At 44.8% G+C, this 26,974-nt stretch overlaps 1 protein-coding gene and 2 long non-coding RNA genes across 5 annotated transcripts in view; 2 read left to right on the top strand and 1 right to left on the bottom strand.

The window, feature by feature from the left end:
- The window catches only part of foxf2a (forkhead box F2a), a 155,914-nt gene that overhangs the window by 85,623 nt on the left and 43,317 nt on the right, over positions 1 to 26,974 (bottom strand). For all 3 annotated transcript variants that reach the window (XR_007487076.1, XR_007487078.1, XR_007487082.1), the window contains exon 3: positions 1,615 to 1,734. The gene's annotated coding sequence lies outside the window, so the exon portion shown is untranslated. The remainder of the gene's footprint in view (positions 1 to 1,614; positions 1,735 to 26,974) is intronic.
- On the top strand, positions 16,745 to 19,013 carry LOC125984804 (uncharacterized). Its single transcript, XR_007487093.1, has 2 exons — positions 16,745 to 17,049; positions 17,974 to 19,013. It is a non-coding gene; the product is annotated as an uncharacterized lncRNA (long non-coding RNA).
- Positions 20,716 to 22,490, top strand: LOC125984803 (uncharacterized). Its single transcript, XR_007487092.1, has 3 exons — positions 20,716 to 20,904; positions 21,125 to 21,276; positions 21,445 to 22,490. It is a non-coding gene; the product is annotated as an uncharacterized lncRNA (long non-coding RNA).

Raw genomic sequence — 26,974 nt, 5'->3', positions numbered from 1 at the left:
AGCTTGATCCCCTGCTTAGTCCTTCTTCGACCTCCAGTAACATCTGCTCTGCTGACCTGAGGCATGTACAAAGAGGTGGAGGAGCTAAGAGAGCTAACGTGAGGCGTGAAAGACCTTTTTTTTTTTTTCTAAATGATCTCTAAAATGTACAGAGAACCAGTAAAGGGAATAAAGTGCATTCCAGTAATCCAGCCGAGAAGTAACGAAGGCACGGCTTACTGTTTCTATTTGTCTTAGTAAGCTGCCTAAGATGAAAACTGCCCCTGATCCATACTAATGAAAAATCTGCGGTATCCCTCTTCAAGGAATTGATTTGGTTAAAATCCAAATATGTCAGATTGTAGCTAGCGTAACAACAAAGAGTTCCCTTGTTACACGAGAACAAGCAACAGTTGTGGAGAAATGTAATTATGTGAAGAGTGCCGTGCAAGTGCGCACTGGCAGCTTTGAAAGGATTGTCTGTTGGCCAATCCAGCAGGTTTCCACTACTTGTTCTTGATGGACTCTGACTGGTACCTGGGGAGTCCGCCGCTCGTCTGTCAGCGCCGGACGAGCGTGAGCCTCCAGTCTGCCAACATGTTGGAGGTGGATCACGCTCGCCGCGAACGTGACAGGGGTCCTGAAATGACTCTTGACTGATTCCTGGCTCACGCAGAAAAGAAATGGAAAGCGTTCTGGGCAGCAAAGGTGACGGGTTCACGGAGTGGTAAGCTTCTCTCCGTCTTCAGGTTTCACGGGCCGCTCCCTGTCAGGGGCGTGGCTCCTCCGCGCCTGTCTCGGCGCTCTCTTGTTACGCATCTCCCGGTTGTTATCCCCTCGGCCTCCGTCCCCAGCTGAGGAAGGGACACCCAATGCCTTTCATGCGGATCGGGATGATCCGCGGGCAGTGGCCTGAGCTCCAGCCCTGAGTGATTGATGGCGGGGTCGCCCTCGCCTCTCGCCCTCGGCGACCAACCCCCGGCTCGGCGGACAGCGTAGCGTTTCATGAGCTCATCCGCGTGGCGCCCAGGAGCCGCACCTCCGACACAAGGCACCGCTCGTCTCATCCCACACGACTCCCCGGGGTCCGCAAAACATATGTGACCTCCCTTTTACCACCACATGCGCCTCCGTCTCAACTGCGTCGCCATTGTCTCCGTAGCGGATACTTGTACTCGGCAGTTATCTGTTTGCAGTCTCACATGATCTATGGATGGGCTTTTTACAACCGTTAAATCGACCTTGGGTAGTTCCAACAAGTGGTTTGCTTCGGTTCCTACAGCGGTGACATAAAACGACTTTGTAGATAAGTTGGGACTAATGGACGTCAATTTGGGGCTATTGAATATTGGATTGGTTGTCTCATAAAGCCAAGGTGAAGAACCTCCGAGTGCGTCGATTTTTCTCGACGTGGCCCTACGTGGCAAAAAATTGGATAGCCCTGATTTTGACTAGATTGGGAAAGTCAGTTCATCAGGAGCAAACGGTCCTCTCTCCAGAGAGCAGATGAAACACTTTGCACGAATGCCACACGAGTCATCCTTTTGCAAAACCCCCTCAAAGCTAACGCAAACACAGCACGTGAGCAGTTCATAGCCGAGCAATGACCCCGTGCCCTCTCATCCCGCCGCCTACCTCGCCTCAGGACGCCGGCACAGCTCCGTCCTCCGCTGCATGCGAGACATTCCAAGTGGCAAAGGAATCCGGTGGAGGGGGGCAGCCGCCATCATTTAATCTCTCCGAGGCGGGCAGCACCTGTCGGGGCAAGAATAAAAAAAAAGTACATCAGTGGCAGCCCTGCGTGGACTTGAAACATGGTCTTGTGTATCAGATGATACAGACTTAACAGCACTCATCGTTTGACGCGGCGTGAATGATGGTCGTCCATAAAACTTAACAGACGCACCGTCATTGCCGCGTTGGGCATTGGAAACGTGGTGGAACCGCTCCGGGCAAATGTTGATAAGGTAGGGTGTTTGTTTTTGAGTTTTTACAGGGGTTAACTTCTTCTTACACTTGTAATGTCCAATATTGAGTGTGTGGGAGGTGCATCAATTTTGAGGATGGCATGACAAGAAATTTATAATCCTGTTCAAATCATTTATTATTGGGTTCACGTTTTTTTTTTTTTTTTTTTGCACTGGTTACCTTCTTTTGACAGTTCATGTCTGGTTAGAGGTTTTGTGATGATGTGTCTGACGCGGGAACGATTTTATTTGAATTTTTTTTACATTTTACAAGGGTTAGCTTAGCCTTACCCTTCTGTTTACAACTCTGCTGCGATTGAGTGTTAAAAAGCATGCGAGGCACGTCGATCATGCAAATTCCAGTCATCGTTCAAATAAAACCCTTTCTTGCTTATGTTTTATTATTAACAGCAAATTTGATCGTTTTATTATTGAAAACTTCTTTGGAAGTTGAGAATTGCGTCTACAGCAAGTTTTCAGTCAAATCTGACCCAACTAGAACAACATCAGGTTCAATCTTAGACTCAGCACACAGTGACACAAATGTTTTATAATTACAGGCACATGGGCGGACAATGTCTTTAAAGCGTCATGGCCATGTCCATTGTCATGCTGGAGAAGGACCAGAGTTTCCTGGAAACACTGGCGAAGCGACCCAACTGTTGTGAGAGCACAGCGGAGCTCGCCATCTGACCCAAATGAAACTCGATCGTCAGTGTAAGAATAGAGCGCCAATGAAAAGACACGTGCTCCGCCATTCCTGCCTGACAACCAATCAAATATCTCACTCAGCTGTTCACGAGGCAGCGGGGAGGGCCGAGCCGAGGCCCATCAATCAGCCGAGAGGACGCTCCGGTCCGCGCGTGTCCGAGACGTTGGGACGTTTGCCACGGTGGCTTTTGAGAGCTTGTCGTGCGACGTGTCCGTGTTATGACTGCGCTTGTGACGTGATGAATCGCTCGCTAGCCGCTAAACAGCAACAACGTTTCAAAATGTCATCTATCACACTCAATCCGTTTAAACGGACCACTTCGAAACACCACGGCGAACCCCGGCGACCGGAGAAGGTGAAAAAGCAAATGTGGTTTTTGGGAAAGGGTGGTGACAAAAGTGGACTGGATTTCTCTGGGACCGTGGCCAAAGGAGGTCCAGTTTTTCCTCTGGCGCAAGGTCGTTTAAACTAAACCAACCATTCCTTTTAAATCCCGTATGGCATGGGCTGCGGCCTAATGTCTGACAGAAGGAACGTTGCTTTGCATGTAGCCTGATTATTATCTACTACACAAATTGCAAGCAGCTGGCTTGTTCACGGCTGACGGTCCCGAAGTTTACGTCTCGCAACGTGGAATGTGGACAATTACCACTTTCACTTTCTCACAAAGAACTCTAATGCGGTTTACATAAACGAACGGCCCGCAAATCAGACTCCAGGGGGCGTCGCCAGCCTCCGGCGCTCGGCTCAAGACGACAAAGAATTTCGCTTTAGCGCTCTTGTTACAAGCGTAGCCAGAGGTGAGGCCATCCATCAAGGATGGCACCGCCGTTGTTTTACCGTGACTCTTCAGCTGCCTGCCTGTTCTCTCGGCCTCTGTTGTGATTTAGAGGTCACCGAAAGAGGAAACCGCACAGAGGTTAGCCAGCAAACAGTTGGACTCCCCAAAAATTTAGGGAGTTTTTGCTGCCCATCATAATCTGATTTGTCACAGTCTAAGTTATGTTCCGCGTGAGTTATGCTGCGTCTCGGCGAAACGAGACCAAATGTGGTAGTGGAGAAGGGAGACTTCACGATACGCTCTCTGCTTTCACTATGCCATGTCGTTTTTTGACGTATTATTGCGACACAGGGGCTCCGGCGCTTACCAAGTTTAAAGTCATAATTACAGTCAATATTTGTACAATAAACACTTTGAGTCTATAAATATAACATAAACTCAATATAAAGTCAAATGTTGACTGAGTATTTCATGTCGCGAAGTGAATCGGACTCAGGCACCTAACTGCAAAAAAAATAAATAAATAAATAAATAAAAAAACTACCCAATAGCGCCTCTGCTGGATGCAGCAAGGCAGCGCACTCAATTTGGATTATTTTTATTCACACAACAGGTGTCATCAGCAATCAATTCCAAACAACTGTCAGAAATGAAATCTTTCAGCAACGGCTTCTCGTCAACAGGCTTCTAATCCGAATATCCGTTCGCTCTTTATGATGCACAAATGGAAGCCGAAGAAAAATATTTCAAGAGCGCCGAATGGGCCGCCGCAGAGAGTCAAGTTGTCTTCTTGTCAAAAGCCGGTCAGCACCTCGCAAGTGGTCGAACAGTTTAACCTATAATTGCCACAATTAAAATAATACTCATATTAACAAAGCAAAAATTGCTTCCACATGCGAGGGGAAAGAAAAACAAAAACACATGGCACGGTTTGGCCCCGCAGAAGTTTGGCACGGGAGCGCTGGCACGTCACACGTGAATGAAGCGAGCGTATGAATGAGCAATGAAGGTTGGATTTGGAGGATGCCACGCTTCGGAAGGGGGGTAAATGTCGCACCCCATGGTGCATGCTGGGAAATCCCCATCATAGAAATTTGACTGCGGATGAAACGACTTTAAGGTTATCTTGGAGTCGGGCCGGGTTAGGTCACTGACTTTGATCCGAAAAGAGGGGGGTCAAATTCGGCCCAATTGTCAGTAAGTGAAGATTCAGTTCATCGCTAAAAGTTCAAGCGAGCGAGTGGGAACGTGGATGCAACGTTTGATCCCACACGTGGACACAAGCGCTCTCTCGACGTAGCAGATAGGGGAACTCCAGTAAATATTATACCGACACACCGTGACCTCTTTTGTTTTTTTGCGCGGAAAAATTGCAGGGGTTGACATCAAAGTCAAAAGTACACAGTCGAAATCAAAATGTCAACCGTGCGCCCAATAAAAATCACTGGAGCCGTTACTCCTGTGATGAGGAGAAACACGACAGACTCCAAAGTCAACACAATTTTCTCCCTTTGCTCGGGACCACTCGCAGCTTTTGCCCTTTTGCCGCTCCGAGTCTGAGGAGCGCTGTTAAACCAGACCTCCAGCAGTATTACTGCATGCACTTCTCTTTTTTTTTCTGGCAATAGCAACCTCATGTCCAGTAAGTGCCCTCCCAGTGTCGTATTGATGTAGACGCGATCAGAGGAGTCCCGTGGACATAATTGCAGCACTGACCCTGTACATCAGTGATTGATTTCGAGTGTGACCATGAAACACAACAGGAGTTCTTGTACTTTTGATTTTATTGGCCACCGTGTCAGTCTGTCTGTGCACTGCGGTGGAAGAGAAAAAGAGAGGAGGGGGGGAAAAAAAAAAGGTTCTATTGCTACACTATAAGTCTTTGTACATGCACACTGCAGGGAATGGACAGCGGTGTAATGATACATCGGGTTTTTGGTAATTGAATTCTTCTTCTATTTGGAGAGACAACAGTATACAGTGACTCTCAGCTGGCCACAATGAGATGGAATATTATACCTAAATGAGGGTCATGATAAAAGTCAGTGTTGCACACATTATACAGGTCATTACTCAACTTGATATTTTTACGTAAATATTCTTCTTAAATCTTCCTCTTATTTCTTCAGATCTTCGTATAAAAGAGCAGCCTGCCACGCAAATAATGCAAAAGACCGGTCTGAGTTGATATGGAAAACGAAAAGAAAAAGAACGTGTAACTAAAAATATTTGTAATTGCCTATAGGTGACACAAGATGGCAGCAAAGCACTATTTTTATATTAGACAGTGCGTTGGTGTGACCAAATGAATCTCCTCCCCTGACTTCAACATAGTTCCTTGGCACCGAAGCATAAAAACTGTGTGAAAATAATCGAGAATTGCGTCCAAAAAAAATCTGTGAGTAAGTGAATCCATAAGTAGCAAATTGTGCATATGTGGAAGAACACGCCAACAGTATAAAGTTTCCCCGGCCGATGCCAGAATCTTTGACTACATGAACAAAAGTATTTTGACACACTTAACAAGTCTGAACATCTCAGATGATTTTTTAAAATATGAGAGACACGTGTGTGCTTAGTGCTGTTGTAAGTGTGTGGTGTACTCCACATGACCGACGCCACACAAATAACCACATCTGCAGCCACAATCAAATCAAGTCTTCTCCCTCAAAACAGATGACGCTTGCAGTACCCAAAGCCACCTGTGAGAAGTGCGAGCAAAAATATTCCGAACTACAGCGCCACCTATACGATTATCATTTTGGGTGAACGACAGTGATGACTAAGTTAGATTAAATCGGCAGCACGGTGGCCAAGTGTTTAAAGGTCTGAAGTTGTGCGGCAAAAGTGTGAGCGGTCCATCCGAGCCATGCGACCATGTGAGTGATGTGGACAAAGGGACCACCAACCTTGATACGTAGGACCAGCAGGGCTGTCAATCAATCGGTTCCTCTCTCAACACGCTTTGTACTTTTTCAACATTTCCCTGAATTTTCTTATGCATAAAATTCAGACATATGCATGAGACGTATTTCAGTGGAGACTCTCTAGGTGCTTTTGTTTTTTTGGCTTAGCTTTTGGACGAGATGTTATGAAGTCGTACGTAATGGAGTGGATGCGGGACAGGACATCTTTCAGACATTCAATATTTGTCGCACAAATTGGCCTAATTAGACATTTATGAGTGCGGGATTACAACAGAGGTTAACACTCTCCCTCCCCTCTGCGTCCGTCCACAGAGTGCACACAGTGCAACGGGGAAAATTGTAAAACACTGGCCGCATTTTTCTCCACATTTATGCATACTAGGAGAGGAAAAAAAACAGCACCGTGGTTTATAATTCCCCCGATTTCTCTGGAACGTGCGAGCAAAATGTCAACGGGCGACATAAATTCACATTTAACGGCCTTCCGAGACTTGGCCACATCGTCTGGTCTTAAAGAACTCTCCGACTTTCATTAAAAGCCGCGTTATTACTCATTAAAGTAGAACGGCCATCCTGTGGAGGCCGCCGCGTGCGTGCCCGGAGATTGGGGTGACATCCATGTGAGACCTTGAGCTCCAAAACATATGGAATGAACGCGAGAGGGGGTTTCTCCACTATCTTCTCACACCTTGTAAGGTTTTGTTCACACAAACAGAGCAGGGGCCGCAATAAGTACAACCCTAATGCATTTGTAAGCTGTAGAGTACACTAAAAACATCAAGGTGGCGCTGTAGTTCTGAACTTTTTGACTCTCGGGATGGTTTGATCCAGTTGCATATATGATTTCCAACATTCACTTCACATATAAACGGAATTACCTTGATTAAATTGACCACCGTTAAACTGCCTGCGCCACAACTTAGACCCGCCCTGAGCTGCTCTAAGATCGAGTCTGCTTTCAGTTAGAAGTTAAGAAATTCTCCAGTTTCAAAATCAATTATCATCAAGTATCATTAAAATAATACGTAAGAAATTATAAGAATAAGAAATTCTCCAGTTTGTAAATTGATTATCAGCGAGTATCATTTAAAAAGACGTACACGAGCTACTGTCTCACGCTTTGCACCTGGCGGAGTTCATACCGACTTTTGAATATGTATTCCGAGAAAGAGGAGAGGAGTATATGAATACTTCAGGGAGAGGAAACGGAAGGGGGTTGTCACTCTCGGTCCAAAACCTCAAACTTCCAAACACACTTTTCAAAAAATGTAAAAACATATCAATGGAGAGATACAAAGAAGCTCCCGGTAGTTGTAATGAAAAGCAAAACAATCTTTCAGAAACTATTACCAAAAAAAACAAAAAAAAACAAACGAAAGCAAGCTCGAGTATTTATCGACGTGAAAGGGAAACTCGGGAGGTGCTGGGGAGTAATTTAAACAGGCGACGGCTGTTGTGCAGACAGGAAATGAGAGCGAGGCTAGTTCCTGAGATGGGACCGAGTTGCAGGTTTGGGAGCTGGCCCGCCCGCTAGCTCACTATGAGGCTTGCGTGGCGTTCAGGGGGTAACAGTAAGGTCATTGAGAGCGCCGTTTCCCTTTTCTGATCATTTGGGGTTTCGCAATCTCACTTCCCACATCCTCGCCCCGATTATTCCGGCCGGTTTGATTCAAAGTGTGACATTGAGGCCGGAGCTGCGCCCGACCTCCTGCCGAGGGTGCTTGTATTAGAAGCGCTCCTCTCTTAAACATGACTGCTTTGATTTCAGGCTTCATCCGATGGAAGGAAGTCAAGCCAGTTTTTTTTTTTTTTTTTTTTACAATATTTCATCAAAAACAGGATCAAAAATATGCTTACTGCAGGTCTGAGGCGGCCCGATGGCACTCGATCTTTTTTTGCCGACGGTTTTGATTTAAAACAGACACGGTGTACATTAGTCAGAGTAGCACTCATGTTAAGCGTTCACCGGAGGAGCACGCAAGCCTGTTTTGGATTGAGTATGAAGCGTTCATCTTCAACGAGGAGGAGGAGTGCCAGGCCGCTAGATTACACCAGTTAATCAGCATGATTATGTCTGAGAGGGCAGACACCTCGGCCCGCTCGCGTTTATTGGCGCTCGGTGACGTTGGTGGCGGCGGGCGGGTTAGCGTGCAAATGTGCTGCCAAAAAGCACTGATAAATGAAGCATGTTCGTAGCACTTAACCACTTGGACGGACCACAACTGGAAGGTTTTACTGTGACAGGAATCCAGGGTGAGATTCCAGTATTGAACATTATCCCACTGGCGATATATATGAGGAACAATACTAGAGCCCAAGAATTTTGAAGAATAATCCAATTTCCCTCCATAATGTGACTGAGATCTAATATGCGATTTTTTTTTTCAAGGTCGTCGTCACGTGCGTTTCACAAACAATGCATTAATCCGTACTGCAATATCTGATTGCTCTTGCATAAATGTTTTGGTTTCATAGTTTAGACTTACACTAAAAGCATGAATCAATATGAAATATGTTTTATTTATATACCTATCAAACAATGCGACTTGCCTTTTGAGAGTTCACAACAACTTCACAAAATTCGACCATAAGTGTAACGAAGCCTAGAGAGTAAATCTTAAACAAACTCAGAGTAGGTCTAAATTGTGGCGCAGGGGGCAGAATTTCGGAAAATTGGATCAAGGCCAATCTGAGATTCAAAACCGAACCTGTGGCTGACGCAAACCACTAGTCCACCGTGTTGCTCCTCCAATCAAAGTGGATTAATTTCTCCAGTAAAAGCAGCACAACACTCCGGACGCCGTATTGGTGGTGAAATGCAAGGCCACATGTAGCGGCCCACCCCGCCGCTCCCCCCCCCCTCCCTCGGCGCGCAGGCAAGAAAAACAGCCACATAAGTCCTTCCAGGCCCGCTATTATAAACAGGTGTCACTTTGGTGATAAAATATGACACGCTAATTGGCCAGTGAGATGCTTTGTCCAAGCAGATTAACACATCATGGCGCCCGATTTATTTTTATTGTGCCAGCATCGTTTTAGGGCGGAGGTCACAAACATCAGTAAAGTGGTAGAATCGGACCTTTTCCCTTTCCCTCACACGTTGGACCTTGATGTCTCACTTTGCTAGATGTTTCTGTTGACAGACCAAATCTGCACCCTGCCTCTAATAGCTCACGATGGATTTTTGTTTTTCTTTAACGTAATGTTGCACAAGCACCAAAGTTGTGTAACCTGATGAAGCAATCTAATAATGAGTTACAGTTACTACGTTGATGGATTTATTCGGAAATTCTTCAGCGTGCATTTTTTTATTTGACAGGAACACAATACATTGAGAAATTGCAGAAGACTCCCGAAATGTGTTTTCAATGATTATTGTGTAGCGTACAGCTGCGGATCACTCGAGGCAACGGACGGCATGCAGCAAAGTATGGAGACCCTTCATGGTGCACCACAGAGCGGGGGGGGGAGCTGACATGCAGTGGTCTCCACAGGCCCGTGCAGGCTGTGTTTATGGACACACCCGGCACTTAGCGTCTGGTTCTTATAAAGGCTATCAAACAGGGGGGAGCACCTGTTTCCGACACTTCCACTACACACACGCGCGTTTTGCTGCTGGGTTCAAAGAGCCCTCGTAGGAGAGTGAACACAAACGGGACCACTTGCAAAGTGAATAAAGAGATTTGGATTAATCAGGTTTGGCATTTATGCAGAAGATGACTTTTGATAAGGATTACTGTTAGGACAAAAACACATTCACTTTGTTATCAGCGACAATGTCAGCGATCAATATTGTGCTTGTGACAGAGGATGAGGTGGACGTGATAAGGATGAGGGGGGGAAATATTTTCAGGAAGGCATTCATTTAGTTTATTTGTTTTTTTTTGTTGAGCAAATATGGCAGCGTGAATAGATATGAGTTGTGAAAACATACGTGTTAACATGTGATAAGGTCAATGTTGATAGGAAGTGGATGAAGCTGTGTTATCTGCAGTGAAGAGGAACACAAACAGGTGATTCTCTCTGTTGATGTACTTTTTTTTATGATTAAAGTTTGTTTTCAATAAATGCAAGTGCTGGGGAACCTCTAACATTGAACATAATGGAGGATATAAATTGACCTTGAATTTACACATTCATTCAAAACTTTGAGGTCATTGTTTAAAAAAAAAATAAAAAATTTGATCCAGTGGGGGGGGAAGTGATAAAGAGAAAAGAAACAAAGAGAGAAGAAGAAGAGAAGAGAACAAAGAGAAGTGCCCACTAACATTTTGAACGGTATTGTTTATTATTGTTAATCCATATCCTGGTCAACCTACTGTAGAAAAGTGTGTCCCAATACTTATGATCATGAAGTCAAACATGAATTGTCTATTAGAATCCCTCTATTAAAATCCCAAATCTTAGAGTTACTCCCTGAAATGTTTGTTTGGCTGTGCTGTCAACTTTGGAGGTTATGCGACACCACGTCTCCAAATGTAATAATCTTTCACGCTGAGAGCTCAGAGAACTTTCCAGTAGTTCTCATGTGTTCTGTACATCCCCCCCCAACCCACCAGGAGGAGTCACTGGCCGGTTAGCCTCCCATAAAAATGACTTGTGAGAACCCCCACCCCCCGCCTCAAATAAATGTACAGTACATTCGCCACACCGCAAACTGGACTCAAATACGCCTCAGCAGTTTTTTAGTGACGATGAAAAGGTCACTTTAAGGTCAGGTGATGCTCGCGTTACCAACCCCCCCGCCCTCCTCCCTTTGAGTTGGTGGAGCTCGCTATGCGTCACAGTCGTGCCGCAACAGAAGACATGCTTGTCACGGCGGGAGCAAAATAGACGCTTAGCAATGTCATGTCAGCAGACCGCATTGTTTTCTCGTGTCATCTGGATGTCATCAGCTCTTTACTCGCTTTTCTCACTCGGCACCGCACAGGGTTAACGGCATAAGTCGCCCTGCGGACAATTACATGCACCGCGCACACACACACACGCACATTCAGACAAACACACATTAAGGCCGCTACCTCCATCCTCCTCCCCCCAGCCCGGGTAATGAAAACAAGATGTTTGACGCTCCTACCATGGTAGGAGTACACTGAGCTCCCTCCTCCGCCTCCCGACCGCAGATCCTCTATAAATACTCTTACGACTTTCTTAAATACGTGACAAAAAATACATTTACGGAGAGTTTATAGGCACACATGCGGTCGGAGTGAGGTGCACAAGTGACAATGAGTTCCAAGGTGGTGTCTGCGGCGGGCACACATAGCGCTTGTGTACTGAAGGTAATCTGAGTGCTTTAATAAAAGAGAAGAAAAGAAAAAAAAAAAAAGAAAGACATCTGCCCACCACACGCTGCACCTGATCTTCATGTCTCAATTTGTAACCAATCTTCTCACAATTGGCCACCAAATTACAGTATAAACATGCCAGATAGTGATCTTGTTTACAGCAAAAAGAGAAAGAAAGAAAAAAATAAAAACCCTCCTCCTCATGGAAGCCGCAGTCTGTAGTATTTGCCAGTTAGCGGCTTCTATTTGGATTGGCAGCTCATTTTCAGTTTGTGGTGGATCTTGGAAAAAAAAAAAAAATCTCTAAATTAGTCACTAATACTTGAGGAAAAAATAGAAAATCAGCGTCTAAACTACATTCAGGGACACAAAGCCATTTTTGACCAGTGTAACTAGCTTTTGCTAGCAATCAAAAAGGGGGCACAAAATGTTTATCCCACTTCCAAATAAATTCTGCACGCTTAATGTCATAGTTTCAAGTCATCCAGTCATTCATACAGTGCACCTGCACTCAATCCAAAAGTGCCTTTGTGTTGATTACGGCAAACGGTTAAAACACAACATGACATTGACAGAGTAGAGCGCAGCACAGGTGTACCCAACATTGTGACCCTGAGAATCCAATTGCCAAACAAACATGACTAGCGTGTAACGCCTTTCAACGAGGAGCCTTCCACACGCGCGGGGAGCCGGTCCATGTCATCTTTTATTGCAATTACAAAGTGGAGCGACCCCGTGAGAACACTCGATACCTGTCGGTGGAAATCTGGTTTTGTAATTAAAGCAGATGTGTTGTTTCGCCACGAAAACACACTCCGAGGCTGATAATATATGCATGACGGGAAGCAGCTACAGGATTTTTTTTTTATACAATGTATTTACATAATCATTTAATTTACATAATAACAGTTTCTCCATGATCAGCTAGGCTGGGTGAAGATCCAGAGCCACTTTCAAGTAACAACCCTATCTTGCGTGAAATTCAGTTTACTGAGCAGAAGTTGGACCCCAGGTGTGTGCAGTCATCATGAGTGTGCATGTGAGTGCATGCCCTGTCTGTCCCTTTGTGAGCACTCGAGTGTGACGTGTGCGTGCGTGTGTGTGTGCGCTCTGATTGACAGTGCTGTTTTGAAAGCTGTTTCTACACACTTTAGGTCAAGCGAGCATCTCCATTAGCTCAGTGTGGCCATTGTTGAGCGCTTCTTGACATGTTATACCCTCCTCCCTCTTCCCCCCGAGCCCACTTGCGCTTTAGTTGTTGGTCTCCGTCAGCGCTTGGCTCTCTGTAACAGGCAATTATCCGTATTGTCACTTTTGTATTGACACCACTGGTGTGCGCTGGTGCTTTTGTTTTGGTAAGCAACAAAGTTCAAGTAGACTCTGAATTACCCGTAGAGTATTTCATGTCTATAAGTGAATAGGACCTACCGTATTTTTCGGACTATAAGGCACACCAATGATTGGCTTATTTTAAAACTTTGTCCTTATATAAGGCGCACCGGACTATAAGGCGCACCATTCATGCATCATGTCAGATTTTTAATTCAAATCAAATCATTCTCCATTTTATCTTTTTTTAATTTCAACTTCAGACGCAACAAATTACTTTATAATCACAAAATAATGAACCATAGTCTTTTTGATTCATGATTCATAGTCTTCAGCAGGTCACTTATGATTGATTTCATGACACAATGCTTCAGGCCAGTTTAAATTTAGGAATTCGGTCCATATATAAGGCGCACCGGACTATAAGGCGCACTGTCGGCTTTTGAGAAGATTTTAGGTTTTTTAGGTGCGCTTTATAGTCCGGAAAATACGGTAAATGAGCTGAATCATTGATGAGAAATGGAAGGTGTTTATTTGAGGGAGGCATTTATTTGACTTGATGATGCAGCAGCACATCTTATGACCTAAAAGGTGCTCAACCTACTGTACTATATAATCACACCTGCATCCATTGTTGGGGTGCCCTTGTGTTTATTACGGGTCAAATGCAGAAGTGGAATTTAGTGCTTGTAAAACAAAGGTGACATTGATTGAAAGTAGAGCGTCACCATCTCAACTTTCACAACAGCTCGGTGCCGCTCGCCGCCAACCCCCGCTCATTCCCAAGTGACAATAAACAAGAGGAAACTTCACCTATGCCGCCATACCATGTTGGAAATATAAGCGGTAAAATATTCTAGCTTGTTGCCAGAGGTCAACATCACTTTGCCATGGTGTAAACTGCGCCTATCCCAATGACATAAAGCAGACCTGGAAGGCAACACTTGAAGGTGTCATTTGAATGTGTAATATGAAAGGTGTTGAATGATGCCTACGAGGATGGATGGATGTCAAGGCTGAGCATTCGCCGCCAATCACCATGGCAATATTTCATAACAAAAAAAAGAATGTTAGTCAGGGAAGGTAATGTAGTATGAACGGCAGAGTTTAAACACCTTAATGGATCTCTGAGCAGTAACTTTACTTGGCAACGTCAGGACTTATGAGTAATGCCCATCGCCGGGCCGCCGGTTCATTTACGAGACGAGCAGTAAACGGCTCAAGCGAGGGAAACTTTTTGGATTCAAACATGGCAGGAACTCCACTTCCTTTGTTTTGGGGGGTCCCAGAATGGAAATAATAAATAACGAAAACAGCTGGTGTTTTGTGCTTTTGTATTTTATGTGGCACAAATGAGCCAAGGGCCAAGCTTAAAAAAAAAAAAACATAACTAAATAAAATTTACAACAGTATGCCCATGGCAACAAGGTTAAGGGAAAAGACAGCACTGATTTTCTTAATTCCTACTAAGCTAGCTTTCTGTTAGCCGATGTTGCTAGTACCGACCTATTGGGAGCCGCTTAATTTTCACTGCACAAAATAGTTGCCATAATCACATAAATGAATCAAGGTAGGACCTGCATTGAATTTGTTTCTTGGAGGTCCTAGAATAGAAAAAAAAGTTTGATGTTTTGCATTTAATGTGGCTAACAAAATGGTGGCACAATTTAACGGAATCCAGATTGTAGGTTAGAAGTTCATAGATGTCTCTTTGATTTCAAGTGGCACATTCAAACTTTGACCTTCCAATAACTCCGACCTCGCCCGCAGCTATCCAAAAGTCACAACCTGTGTGCTAAACATTTTCTCTGAAGTGACACATTTTTTAAAATTCCCCTATAATCTCCATGTTTCCTCCGTTAAGCCGATCCTCATGTTTACTCCTCTTGCTTCAACCCCTCCATTTATTTGGGGGGGGAGTTCCACACAGTTCTGAGTCCTCCCACCGAGGGGACAAAGTGTGTCTCTAGTTCACGTAGCACCTCAGGCGACGCGAGGGGAACAAGAGGTGGGTGACCAGTGACGAGGCAACGTTGTAGACGGCGTGTGGGAGAAAATTGCAGGGTTGTCGACCTCACAAGGAAATAAGAAAAGGCTTGAGAAAATACACAACAAACAGGAGTCGGGTCCCAGGAGGCCAATCTCAGTCACTTTCGGCTTGAGGTCCTCGTAGAGTTTCGAGTGTGAGAAATAACCTGAAGGTCACAGGACGGATCGAGCTGGCGGCCGTATTTCTTTTAAACAACTGGCAATAAAATCCAGTTGGAAATGAGGCCAAAAAAACATGTTGTTTGCCAACTACTGCGGTTATCTGTCATTTCCAAGCAGCATTTGTGTAGTTGGCCAATGCTATTTATTGTAAGACATTTTCAAAGGATGACAAATGTATTGTATAATAACAATTGGATTCATCGCAAGGGAATGCAGAAATGCATTTCTTGGAAGGTATTCAAAAATAACTGCGAGCGGCACCTCAACACCACTGAAAGGCGGGACGCTTTCAGATCGGCTAATTCTTGTCCAACCGTTTGGTAGAAACTGACTTTTAATTTCTTCTCCAGATTAGGTAACATCCTTCAATCATTTTAAACAGTTCCAAAGTGTCCTTATAAAATATCAGTCAAAGGTTATGGTCAATATTGTTAAGAGTTTTTAAGAGCAACCCGAGCATCAGTTTCATGGTGACTCGTGAGTGTGTGTCCTGAGAAATTGTGAAAGTATCGTGGTACAGACGTATATTGTCCCTTAGATCATAATCGGTGTAGAATCATGGACACAACTATGAACTTTACGTCACTTAGCGGTTGTGTTTATATGGGGGTGCGTAGATAAGGTTGATACAGGTTGCGCTAGCTATGCTAGTCCCTGCTACCATCTTATACACTATGTTTACGCGTTGATTATGAGACGATGACGCCGATAACAGTGGTCTGGGTATACTGCGCGGTGGTGCTCATGACCATCTTGTAAAAGTCGAAATCTGTTTTGACTTGTGCAGCTAACAAAAGATTTACTCGGTTGTTTAACTTCACACTTAATGGCGCCACGCGTTCCAGAAGGCATAATTATTTGTACAGAGGCAATTAAAAAGTCACTTTCCCGTAATAGGTCCCCTTTAAAGTTGGCAAAGCCACAAAGATTATCCTGTCTGATTTTGGTCAAACTAAATAATGGTAGCATTGTGGAACTGACCAGCAGACACGCGGGGGCTCACAAACGGGGTAAAGGACAAGTCATCCGTCTGGGTACGGAGTCGGAGGACGTCACAGGGTCGAAAGACAAATTTTGCCACGGGCAAAAATGAGACAGTAGCATGATGGATGTTCTCCGGCCTTTAATGAAGTTCCTGTTTCATATTAGGCTGTGAGGGCAAACAACCAGGAAGGGAAGTTAGAGAGGCTTCACGGGGTGGTGGGAGCGCTGAGTTATCTCACGCTAACTTAGTTAGCCTATCGGCTCCGGGGATACAGGAGAAGGGTCAGGACCCCTACCAACGTCCCCCAAGGGACAGAGAAGTCAACATTCCTCAGAAACCCAGGAGACCCCCCCGCCTCCCTTGGAAAGGTGGCAGGGGGGGGTGAGAGTGACAGAGGAGAGGAAAAGGGTGAGAGAAAGATTCATGTCCTTTCCATTTAGCCTCCTCAAAAAACAATGAATGCACAAACGCGCTCCTCTCATGGCTTCCACATTTTCCAAGCCGTCAAACTCAAGACATCATCGGTGACTCATAAACTCACACTGACCTATGCACCACTCATTCCTGCCGTTATTTATGAAATATTTTTTGGGCAGCCTTCTAAAATAGCTCTCGTTCGCTCTCGCTCTCCACTACTCCCCTTGGCGAAGTCATTTCCAGTACAGCGGCGGCTGGCGCCTGCGGAAGTCTGAGGAGAAGGAGGAATTCTTACAAGTTGTTTGGCTGACGGCCATCGTAATAGCGACGGGAGCGAGTCAGGTTTACCGCTTACATATGCGCGAAACAACAAAAAAAACGTAGTTTGCAGAACATGTATCTGTGTTTTTGCAAGATCCAGCCTATGGAGCTGCGCTAGATCTGATGACAGTGGTAATCATATTTTTCATCCATCTCGCTCAAAACCTTACGAGGACTGATAGCAGCGCTGGGCCGAAAGCCCGCGGCTGCCTCAGCTTATGATTTGTGTCCCGAATATGAGCATGTAAAAAGTTGCTTCACTCCCACATTGTCAAAAGTTGGCTTTCTTTCTGTGACTCTTTGTAAGACTCTGTGGAAATTCCTCAAGGATTTGTTGTCCGGACATGATTCCCGAAAAGATCAGACGCGATGATATATATATTTGTATGCGACGTGACGTTTGGCAACGCCGCCGACGACAGATGGATTTCGTTTTGAAAGGTGACATTAGCGGGACACAAATGGTAACTTACGGCGTCATATTTCCTTGTAAGGATTTTCAAGTTATGGCCAAGTATACGTATGGTTATGTGAGATATTTTTTTTGTTATAGTTATTTATTACCGTATGCCTTGCAACTTTTGGTATTTCTGACCTTATGTTGGAATCCATTGATTGGTAGATACTGTAGTACCAGTATCGGTACTTTTCGATATTTCATTACGATGCCACTTTGTCTGACCCCACCAAAAAAAAAAAAATCCTACAACTACACCCACAGCACAGGAAGCCCAGGAGGCTCGGAGGATTTAAAACAAGAGCTTCCAGTAGCTTTGCTGCCAAATGTAAAGCACTGAGATCCCAGATTATATTGTTACGAGCAAAAAAAATGTATTCCCCAAACCGTGCACATAAGGTAAGGCATCATTTGTTTTCATGACGCCGAGCCTCTCGTAAGTAGAAAAGCAGAAGATGAGTGCACAATCGCGCCGTTTTGCTCGGCTTCCCATGTCTGTCACGGTTCAGCGCTAGTTCAAGCGACGCCGACGACCAACTCCTTGCGTAGTTCGTTATTTTGTCCGCTCTGTAAATTGTTGCTGTTCTTCTCTTTGACAGATCTCATTCTACTCGAGAGAGCCCCCTCCTTCGCCATGTAGGAATGTATGGGAAATGCACTAGCTTCTTGGAATGCCACGTGCAATCACTGCCAGCCAGGAAAAAAAAAAAAAAACAATGGCGCACGATTCTCAATCACTCGTCAATTGTGAATTCCGCCGTTGGGGGGTACGGCCACCGAGGCTAAGTAAATGTTCCACTGCCAGTAATGACACAGCGCTGTCTCAGTGCCCACTCCGCTCCACCCGCCCCCGCTCCACCCGACTCCCCTCGACTAGCCCGCAATATCTGGCAGCCGTGGTGGCTGGAAGGATATTCAAACTTTCAGCATGGTTTAAAAATAGCCCGCCTCCTTCTCCGAGACAAAAAAAGAGAGCCCTGCTAATAATCACGGCTCTGTGCTGGCCGTCTGAAGCATCTGGTCTGCGAATGTGTCATTTTTTTTAGGAGGGGCCTGGGAAAGTGTAGACACCACGCTGCTCGTTGCCCAGAATAAGAAGCATGGGAATAATTCAATGGACCATTCCAACCTTCCACCCCCTCGATTCGTGTGGGCCACTAAACGAGCTTGTGTCCAGGATTGGCTCGGCCTGCCTGCCTTCCGGCATAAGTCACTCGGTGGCTCGTTTTTGGCAGAAACAGATGATTTTTATGGTAAGACATTAAGAAAAGCTGAGGGACGCAATCGGGTCGACAAATCAGAGATGGGGGGGTGGGGGCGCCAGACGGACCGACAGAAAGAGAGTATTTTATGACACCGATGTCAAATAAAGTCACATCGACCGAATTAGAAGACTACATCATTGCAGTGCGATGCGACAAAGTTCACTTTGTACAACTATTGCGTGCCATGAAAAGATGTAATACTGTATCATAAACAGCTTTTTTTTTTCCAGAAATATCTCCATTTGCATGACACAAAACACTTTTTGTTTTGAACACGGGTCACATTTATAAACATATTGTCAAAAACCTTGGATAAAGATGTTTGGAGACTGACAATAAAGGTCATTTTTCACTCATGAGGAATGCAACAAGTACTCGGATTCAAATTGTCTTTATGGAAGTCGGGCTGTTAACTTTTGGCTAACAATTAGCCTTGATAACAGACTGAGACACTTACTGGTTAATGAGTGCTGTCAAACAAGCAAGACGTGCTGAGAAGCAAGTGGAGCTAAGTACCACTGAGAAACATATTTGTGATGTGAAATTAAAAAATAATGAAGGTGTGAGACGAAAAAGATGAACATCATCACGGTGGCTTGAATGAAGCAAAATGTCATAGCGTGACTTGGTCTAGGCTAGCGTTAGTCATCATCACACATCCGATTGCAACATGAGCGAGACTACTAAACAATCGTCTGCGTGTACAAAGCGGGCTTTGCTGACATCACCGTGCGGTAGCGCCACAGCCGGGGAGTGACAGACTGTGAACGCGGCACTTGATTGCTCTCTGGAGTGCGGCCCACTCAGGGTGGCTAAACCCACAGGAGCTTTCGCGAGAAAGGCCGTAGCGTCAAACAGCTTCAAAAAAATTAATAAATAATTATAAATTTGTATATTTGAAAAAACACACAAGGCAATAATTTTGGGGGGTTTTCTACAAAGAGAAAATTCAACTACAAAGTTCAGCTGAGCCATAAACGCCTTGTGACATGAAATAGAACAATAGCTACCGTATTTTCTGGACTATAAGGCGCACCGGACTATAAAGCGCACCTTCAATGAATGGCCCATTCTAAAACTTTGTCCTTATATAAGGCACACCGGACTATAAGGCGCGCCATTCATGCATCATGTCAGGTTTTTAATCCAAATCAAATCATTCTCCAGTTTATCTTTTTTATTTCAACTTCAGATGCAACAAATTACTTTATAATCACAAAATAATGTCTTTTTGATTCATGATTCATAGTCTTCAGTGGGCCACTTATGATTGATTTCATAACTCAATGCTTCGGGCCAGTTTAAATTTAGGAATTTGGTCCATATATAAGGCGCACAGGACTATAAGGCGCACTGTCGGCTTTTAAGAAAATTTTAGGTTTTTAGGTGCGCCTTATAGTCTGGAAAATACGGTAATTAGCAAATTAGCCTAGCATCTGCCTTTTCGTCTTCAACTACTGCTACTCTTATCTTAGTTTCCGACATACAAAGTGGAGGTATAATAAATTGAGTAGTATAATAAAAAAAAATAATAATAAGAAGAAAAAAGATTAATAATACTCTTTTAATGTACTTGAATAGTTTTCCGGGATTAAATGAGTGTTGAATGTGTCACTGCTTGGTTAGCATTAAATTGACAGTCACCTCACGTACATCTCGTCATTTGCATATTGTCACGAAATGCAATATGATGTGCGTGTTTATAATTGTAAGGCACTGACAGAATTCCTCATTTCATCTCTTGGACGTGTCTCGGGAGGACACCTGCAGGGTGAGCGCCATGTTTGTAATCGTGTCTCCACTTACGAGCAATCAAAGCTCCATTACTACTGCATTTTAAGGCATTAGAGATGTCAACATTGTTAAGGCGTGTGTATTGTTTGCTCAGTCAAGGAAAATTAGAAAATGAATTCCTCTGGGCAGGAGAGTGGAGTGTGTTCGTGAAGGGGGGAGGGAGGAGGGGGGAGCTGGTAAAGTGAGGGCGGAGCACATGTGCAGGGGTCAGAGGGTGGGTGTCTGTGTGCTCAGGGAGGGGTGCGGAGCGGGGGGGGTGGCAAATTGTGCTCAGTCACCAGCGGATCATTTTCACTGAGACAGCTGAATTGTGGGAAAAGAGGAAGCGTGGTGGCTCTGCCATTTGTTTTGCTTGTCACAACCTCCCACCCAGACGCGGCTGAGCGTGCACTGATTAAAAAGTCAAACAGGCATTTTCACGCGCCAACGTCCTGGAAAATGTAGCTTCTGCAAACACATCTCACCGCACAGGTATGACGGGGAAATCCTTTAATATCTGTACAAGCAAACCACGATAGCGTCATTTTTTTCATGGTCATTTAGTGGTCGACCCTTGACAATGCACAAACGCTCTCGAATGTTTGACTCAAAGCGGCGTACACACATTCGGACTTTTGTCCACATTTTTGTTGAAACTATGAAATGCTTTTGTGCACTATTAAATGGGTAAATTAATGGAGCAGGACTGCAGTTCAATCTCCAGGCAGAGGTGGTCTGAGTACAACCTGAGGTGTCAGTAAAGGGAGCCATTTAAATGTGGGCAGGAGGGCCAGCTCACAGGAGCCCCCCCGAGGAACGGCTCAGCGGGGTCAAGCCGCCCTCCCCGCCATGCCAGCTAGCAAGGTGTGTGAACTTTTGCCTCGGCCCGCTCGCTCCGTCATCCGGCAAATGGAGCACATCAGCCACACTGTTTGGGGTGGAGGGTGTGTGTGTGTGTGTGTGTGGGGGGGGGGGGGGGGGGGTACTGGCGGGGGCAGGCGAACACCTCACACAGACTCCCTTTGTGCTCAGGGCAGCGCCTTGCTTTACTCAGGCTGGGCTGGGGTGCACTCGATTCAGAAGATGGCCGGAGCGGATTGGAGGAGTGAAGAACAGCGTTGGGGGTAATTAGCACGTGTGCTCGTTATCATGCACCCGTTGATGAGCAACTCACTGAAGGTGTCACCTGCTCTGTATTACACTGACAATGACCTCGATTAGCACCCAAGCGGGATTTACGCTGCATGCTTCAAGTGAGAGCACAATTGGAATATGCAGAAAGAAAAAAGGTCTGTCACAATTTATGTTAGCATTAAGCTAACAGATGTTTATTCAAATATATGGATTGGTTGGGGAGAATGCTACAATTTTTATTTTACGTTTCAGTTGTAAAGTTCAGATGGAGATGGCGAACAACTTCAGGCAAGCACACTTGTTTGGACAATTAGGAAAGAGTGAGATTTCAAAGTAGCGTGTGTTAATTAAGAAGTTTATTCTAAGGATTAACCGTGTTTTTGAATTTTTACAAATCTGAACAACGAATGTCACGCATGGGATAAGATGAAAGCAAATATCGTTTTGCATCCCTCCTTTCTGTCTGTGCATTTTCTAAAGAGTTTTTTTTTTTGGGTGGGGGGGTCATTAAAAATGTGCCAATAAGCCAAGGGGAGGTGCTGCCCCCCCACACAATTCACAGTTTGCCTTTTATCCTGATAAATGTGCAAAGTTTGACGCAAGAATGTTTTTCTTTTTGCTCACCTTGATTTTGCATTTTTAAGGCTTTTATCAGCGGTGGGATGTTGTGATTTCACAGCCCGGAAGGCCCACGGTGGCTAGATATGCAAAGTAAACAACTACAATAAGGCATTTATGCATATGTGAGCCACTTGGCCCCATTTGAGTAAATATAGCACACTGGGCCGCTCCACTTCCTGCTAAGTGCAGTCGAGTCAAGCTGAGCTATCTATTTAAAAGGAGATATTTTTAAGATTTGTTTACCATTTTAGAATAACTGGGGGATATTTCTGTGAAGTGTGTCACAATGAAGTCATCTTCCTCTCAAAAATATCAAATTTATGTAACGGTACATGACGTGGTTCTCAAAGAAGTAGAGTCAGCTGAATATCTAAAATAAAATAAAAATATTGGCTTTTTCAAGAAGACATTTTTTTTCCCCCAAAAAGAAACTGTGTTCTCTTACAAATACTAATATTAGGAATATAGTATTTTAACATACAAAAAGATCCTTATACCTGAAAGCATTTTATTTTCCACACAATTATGACCCTAATTGAATGTTTATGCATGCCATCTGAATAAAAATACAAAGCAAAACGAGGACCCCATGCATAATCAAATTAAGTTGGCAAGAAGAGAGAAGGGAAAAGGCCCAGATTTTGTCAATCTCCACCATTGATTTAATTAACTGCAAATCTCACGCCGTGACCCCTGTAATCCTGTTTTTTTGCCTTTCTTCACCCGCTAAAAATTAAAGTTTAACTATAAATAGAGGTGGATAATGCAGTTGACCCAAGGGGTTAATTCTCTGGCTCTCGGAGGCCGGCGGCCCCCCGGAGGCCCTCGCCGCTCGCCCTCCTCAGGTTACATTACCGTGAACTGGAGAAGCGGCGCAAGGAAATGAGTTCATATGGAGAAATGAAGCGAGGATTTGGTGCGCCCGGGCACCTTTGCAGCCACTCCAAAGATGAGAGGCCCGGGACGGGATGAGCCTAAGTCTCCGTTAAGACCCCTCGCTTTGACGCGTTCACGTCACGAGATTGCCAAAGAAAGGGAGAAACGGCAGAGCTCGGCATTAGACGATGTTTTCCGCTTCCCGCCGTGAAATGGCGCGCATTCTTGGCGTTTCATTGTTTCAATTAATAGCAGATGAAAAGACTCGTTGAGAGCAGGGTCCCCGAATGCCACGCCGACCTTTTGAATAATTGCGTCTTCACCAAAAGCCGCCAATGTTTTGCACGATCGCAAATGGTGAACATGAAAAGCGACAGATTAGCGTTATATAGTAGCGCGCGGTGCCAGAATAAATATACACCTTATTTTAAAGGGGGGGGGGGGGGGGGAGCAGCTTCGGCATTAATCTTTCGACATTTGCTCGGCTAATCAAAATAGAGTTGTATAAATAGAAAAATGCCGCCTAAATACACATCCAGAAGTCAAAGAGCCGATGACGCGTCGGGGCCTATTTCATCACGGTGACAATCAGGAAACTTGCCGCGTTTGTGATGTATGCAACACGCTGAAAGATCACACCGCACGCATGCTCGCACAAACAAATACACGTGGCCGCTAAGTCAAACCGAGTCCGCCGTGAACGAACGCACGCACGCACTCACGAAAAAAGGCAGCACTGATTGCCTGAGCAGCTGAGCTAAACTGCGGTCTGGAAAGTCCATTCAAAGAGCTACTGTGGTGGAGCTTCAGGGGTAAAAGTGCATCCTCTGGGCGGGGAGTTCTGGGAAAAAAAATCAAAACGCCACTGGAGGTTTGTTACTGCGGGCATCAAGTAACAATCCTTACAACAACAACCAAAAAAGAAGTCATGAGAGCAATCTTGTACTATTGAACATACTTAGTCCAGAAGACATCATCAACCACATGCTGCTTCACCAAGATATTTCTCGTATCACCTCGAGTACCTACGTTCCATTAGTAAGCTCAAAACAGCTAACTATTACGATTATTGTGGTAAACCGAGCACCCCTGATAATATCAACAACGGAGGAGAAGCAGATCATCTTTCCTGATTCCCTTCCAGTACACCGGGACAATTCAAGTACCTCTCTGTCCAATTAAATGACTTAGTGGCGCTAAAGCGGTAGCTCGGCTAAACTGTGCATGTAAATGTACGAGCAGATGCTCCTTAAGCTCTCCCTCGATGCTGCGTGTGCGTGTGCGTGCGAGCGTGGGTGTGTCTTTATTGGATTAAAATAAGAGAGCGCGTATGAACTGCATTTCCCCCCAAGGAGATCGATGCTCTTCTATTTGGACGCTTGATTGTTTGTGGCCTTCCTGACGCAAGCTGGGAACCAAAATGCAGGAAAAGCAGCAAAGTGACGCACCAGCCAATGGAATTCAAAAAGAGGCAGCTTTAACAGATAGTACATGTAAAAAAAAAAATTTATTAAATAAATAACGGTTTATGGATGAAACCGCTATCGTAATTTCTCAAGAATATCATTTTGCCGGTACATTTAATCACCCGTCCAATTATCCCCATCTAATAAATGCAAGAAAGGCGCACTTTCAAAACTACTTTTTTCTATTTTCTTGTAAATAATGATTTGCTCTTTGTTACCCAATGCTAAATATGAATTAATAGCAAGGCTTCATGTCGGAGCCTGTTTTCAAGCCTCCACTACATCGTCGCCTCATGATAGTAAACAAACTGAAGACTTTTTTCCGGACAGAAACTAACGAGCAAGTAAAGGAGCATTTTGCGCTCGCTCTCCTTCCTTTGAGCGTTTGCTCTCTGTGTGGCCTCCGAGGGAGCGGCACACACATCCTGCCTCTCAGTGTGATGCAAGGTCAGATGGTCAAAGCAAAGAAGCCAGCAGGAAGACTACAGTGTGTCCATCTGCTGACTTGTCCCGTTGAGAGATGTGCTGCATTGCGGGAGTTGTCATGAAAGAAAAAAAAAAAAAAAAAAAAGCTTTTATACCACCACAGATTTACAACTTCCACAACTAATATTTATAACACACACAAAAAAAATCCACCTGTTGCTGAACCTAACCCTTCGCTATATAAAATATAATTGTCATTGTATTAATATGATGAAAACCAAATTCAAAATCTGCCAAAAGAAAAAAATGTGCATCTTTTATAAAATAAAAATAAAAAACTTGACCAATGTAATTGACAAGGTGACTTTCTTCCAAAATGATTTTCTATGAGGAGACTTCTACCCAAGTAGCACCCTCCGCTGCCCATTTGGGTTCCTCGGCACCTATCCTCTGCAGAGCTCAGCTGCACAGGAAGAGGAAGCGAGGAGGACATTTTCGTGTGAAGCGACACCTCGCCTTGTCTAACAACTAGTTTGCAAGCTGTGACGTGGGGGGACAGAGGAGGCCCGGCCGGCCGGCCGGAGCTGTCCCCCCGTGAGCCCGCTTCGTCTCTGGAGACGGGGAACATTTCATTAAAGGCGTCAAGATTGGTACCAGACATTTGAAAATGTTCCCCCTGCCTGACCCCTCTCACCCTGGCAGAGGTCAAAGCAGCTTCTATCAATCCTGTGTGTTGAAAGAGACATGCTTTTGCAGGTGTGTGTGTGTATGTGAGTGTGTGTGTGTGCGTGTGCTTCCCATTGTATGTTAGCATTAAGCTAGCGGACTTATATAAGCCTAAATATTTATGAAAAACAGCTACAATTATTTTTGTGTGTAGATCTACGCCATCTGAGGTTTCTTTGAGTTTTTTTTATATTTGCTGAGAAAAGTATTTGCGCCGTTGTGGGAGTGAGTCAAAGGAAGCGGAATGCTTCAGTGTAACAATTTCAAAACACTTAGTCATTAATAAATTATTGAAGAGGGAAAACACTTTTGATGAGTTAAGGAAAAGCAGAACGGACGAGAAGATGATTCTGCTTGGATTGAGAAAATCCGCCATTTTGATTCAAGATGGAGGAACTTGATTAATTTACATTATGCGTACGTATCACGGCGACTCGCTGTCTCCTTTGCTTTACTTTTAGTTCTGCATGAGCAACGTCTTTTAGCGCGTGTTCTCCGCACCTCTTTTCAGTGCGGCCCGCGTGTTGAAAGGATGCCTTCTTTGTCTGGCTCTTAAGTGAGATACACGTGGTCATAAATGGCAGCTCCTGTCAGCGGCATGAACTCTCCCGCCACCTTCGCCAGCGCACTGAAACGTAAAACTCGGTGTCGACGCGCTACAAATATTAGACCGCCGTTCTCACACGCAGCATTCCACAATACTGGACAACGACCAAAAACATGCTTATCGACCGTATTAAGTCATGCGTTGTCGAATTTAGAGTTTTTGGGGCTTTTCCCACGCACTCGCCAACCCCATATTTAATTCGATCTCAATCAGCAAGTCCATATGTTGCAACTTTTTTTTTTTCTTTTTTCAAAGCATGGGACTTATCAAGCTGTTCCATTAATCATGCTTGTCGCCAGCTCTCCCACTAGCGTCCAACAGACTCATTAGCTAACGCTGAAATGTGGTAGTCATAAATCCTGTCAGGGTGGGGGCGGGGTTGGTCGGTATGCGACAAGCATGGGAGAAATGACGGGCTAGAAGGAGGTGATACACCATAAGAAGACACAAGAGGAGGAGGAGGAGGTGAGGTGTCAACAAGCCGCGCCATCCAATCATCGGTGGAGCAGGTCGCTGGGCAATGGGACACTGACAGTGGGAGATGAATGGGAGGGAATTATCTACTCACTCGGCCAGATAATTGCTCCATTTGGCCCTGAGTTAGAGAATGGTTTCTAATTAGCTCCCTGCAGTCCCCTGGACCTTCAGTCCTCCTCCTCCGACCCCCACACGCACCCTCCACAAAAAAGAAAACACCCTCACACAT

This window comes from Syngnathus scovelli, chromosome 17 (assembly GCF_024217435.2).
Source record: "Syngnathus scovelli strain Florida chromosome 17, RoL_Ssco_1.2, whole genome shotgun sequence".
Classification (NCBI taxonomy): Eukaryota; Metazoa; Chordata; class Actinopteri; order Syngnathiformes; family Syngnathidae; genus Syngnathus; species Syngnathus scovelli.
Note: the sequence above shows the minus strand (reverse complement) of the source record. Positions and strands in the feature narration are given on the sequence as shown.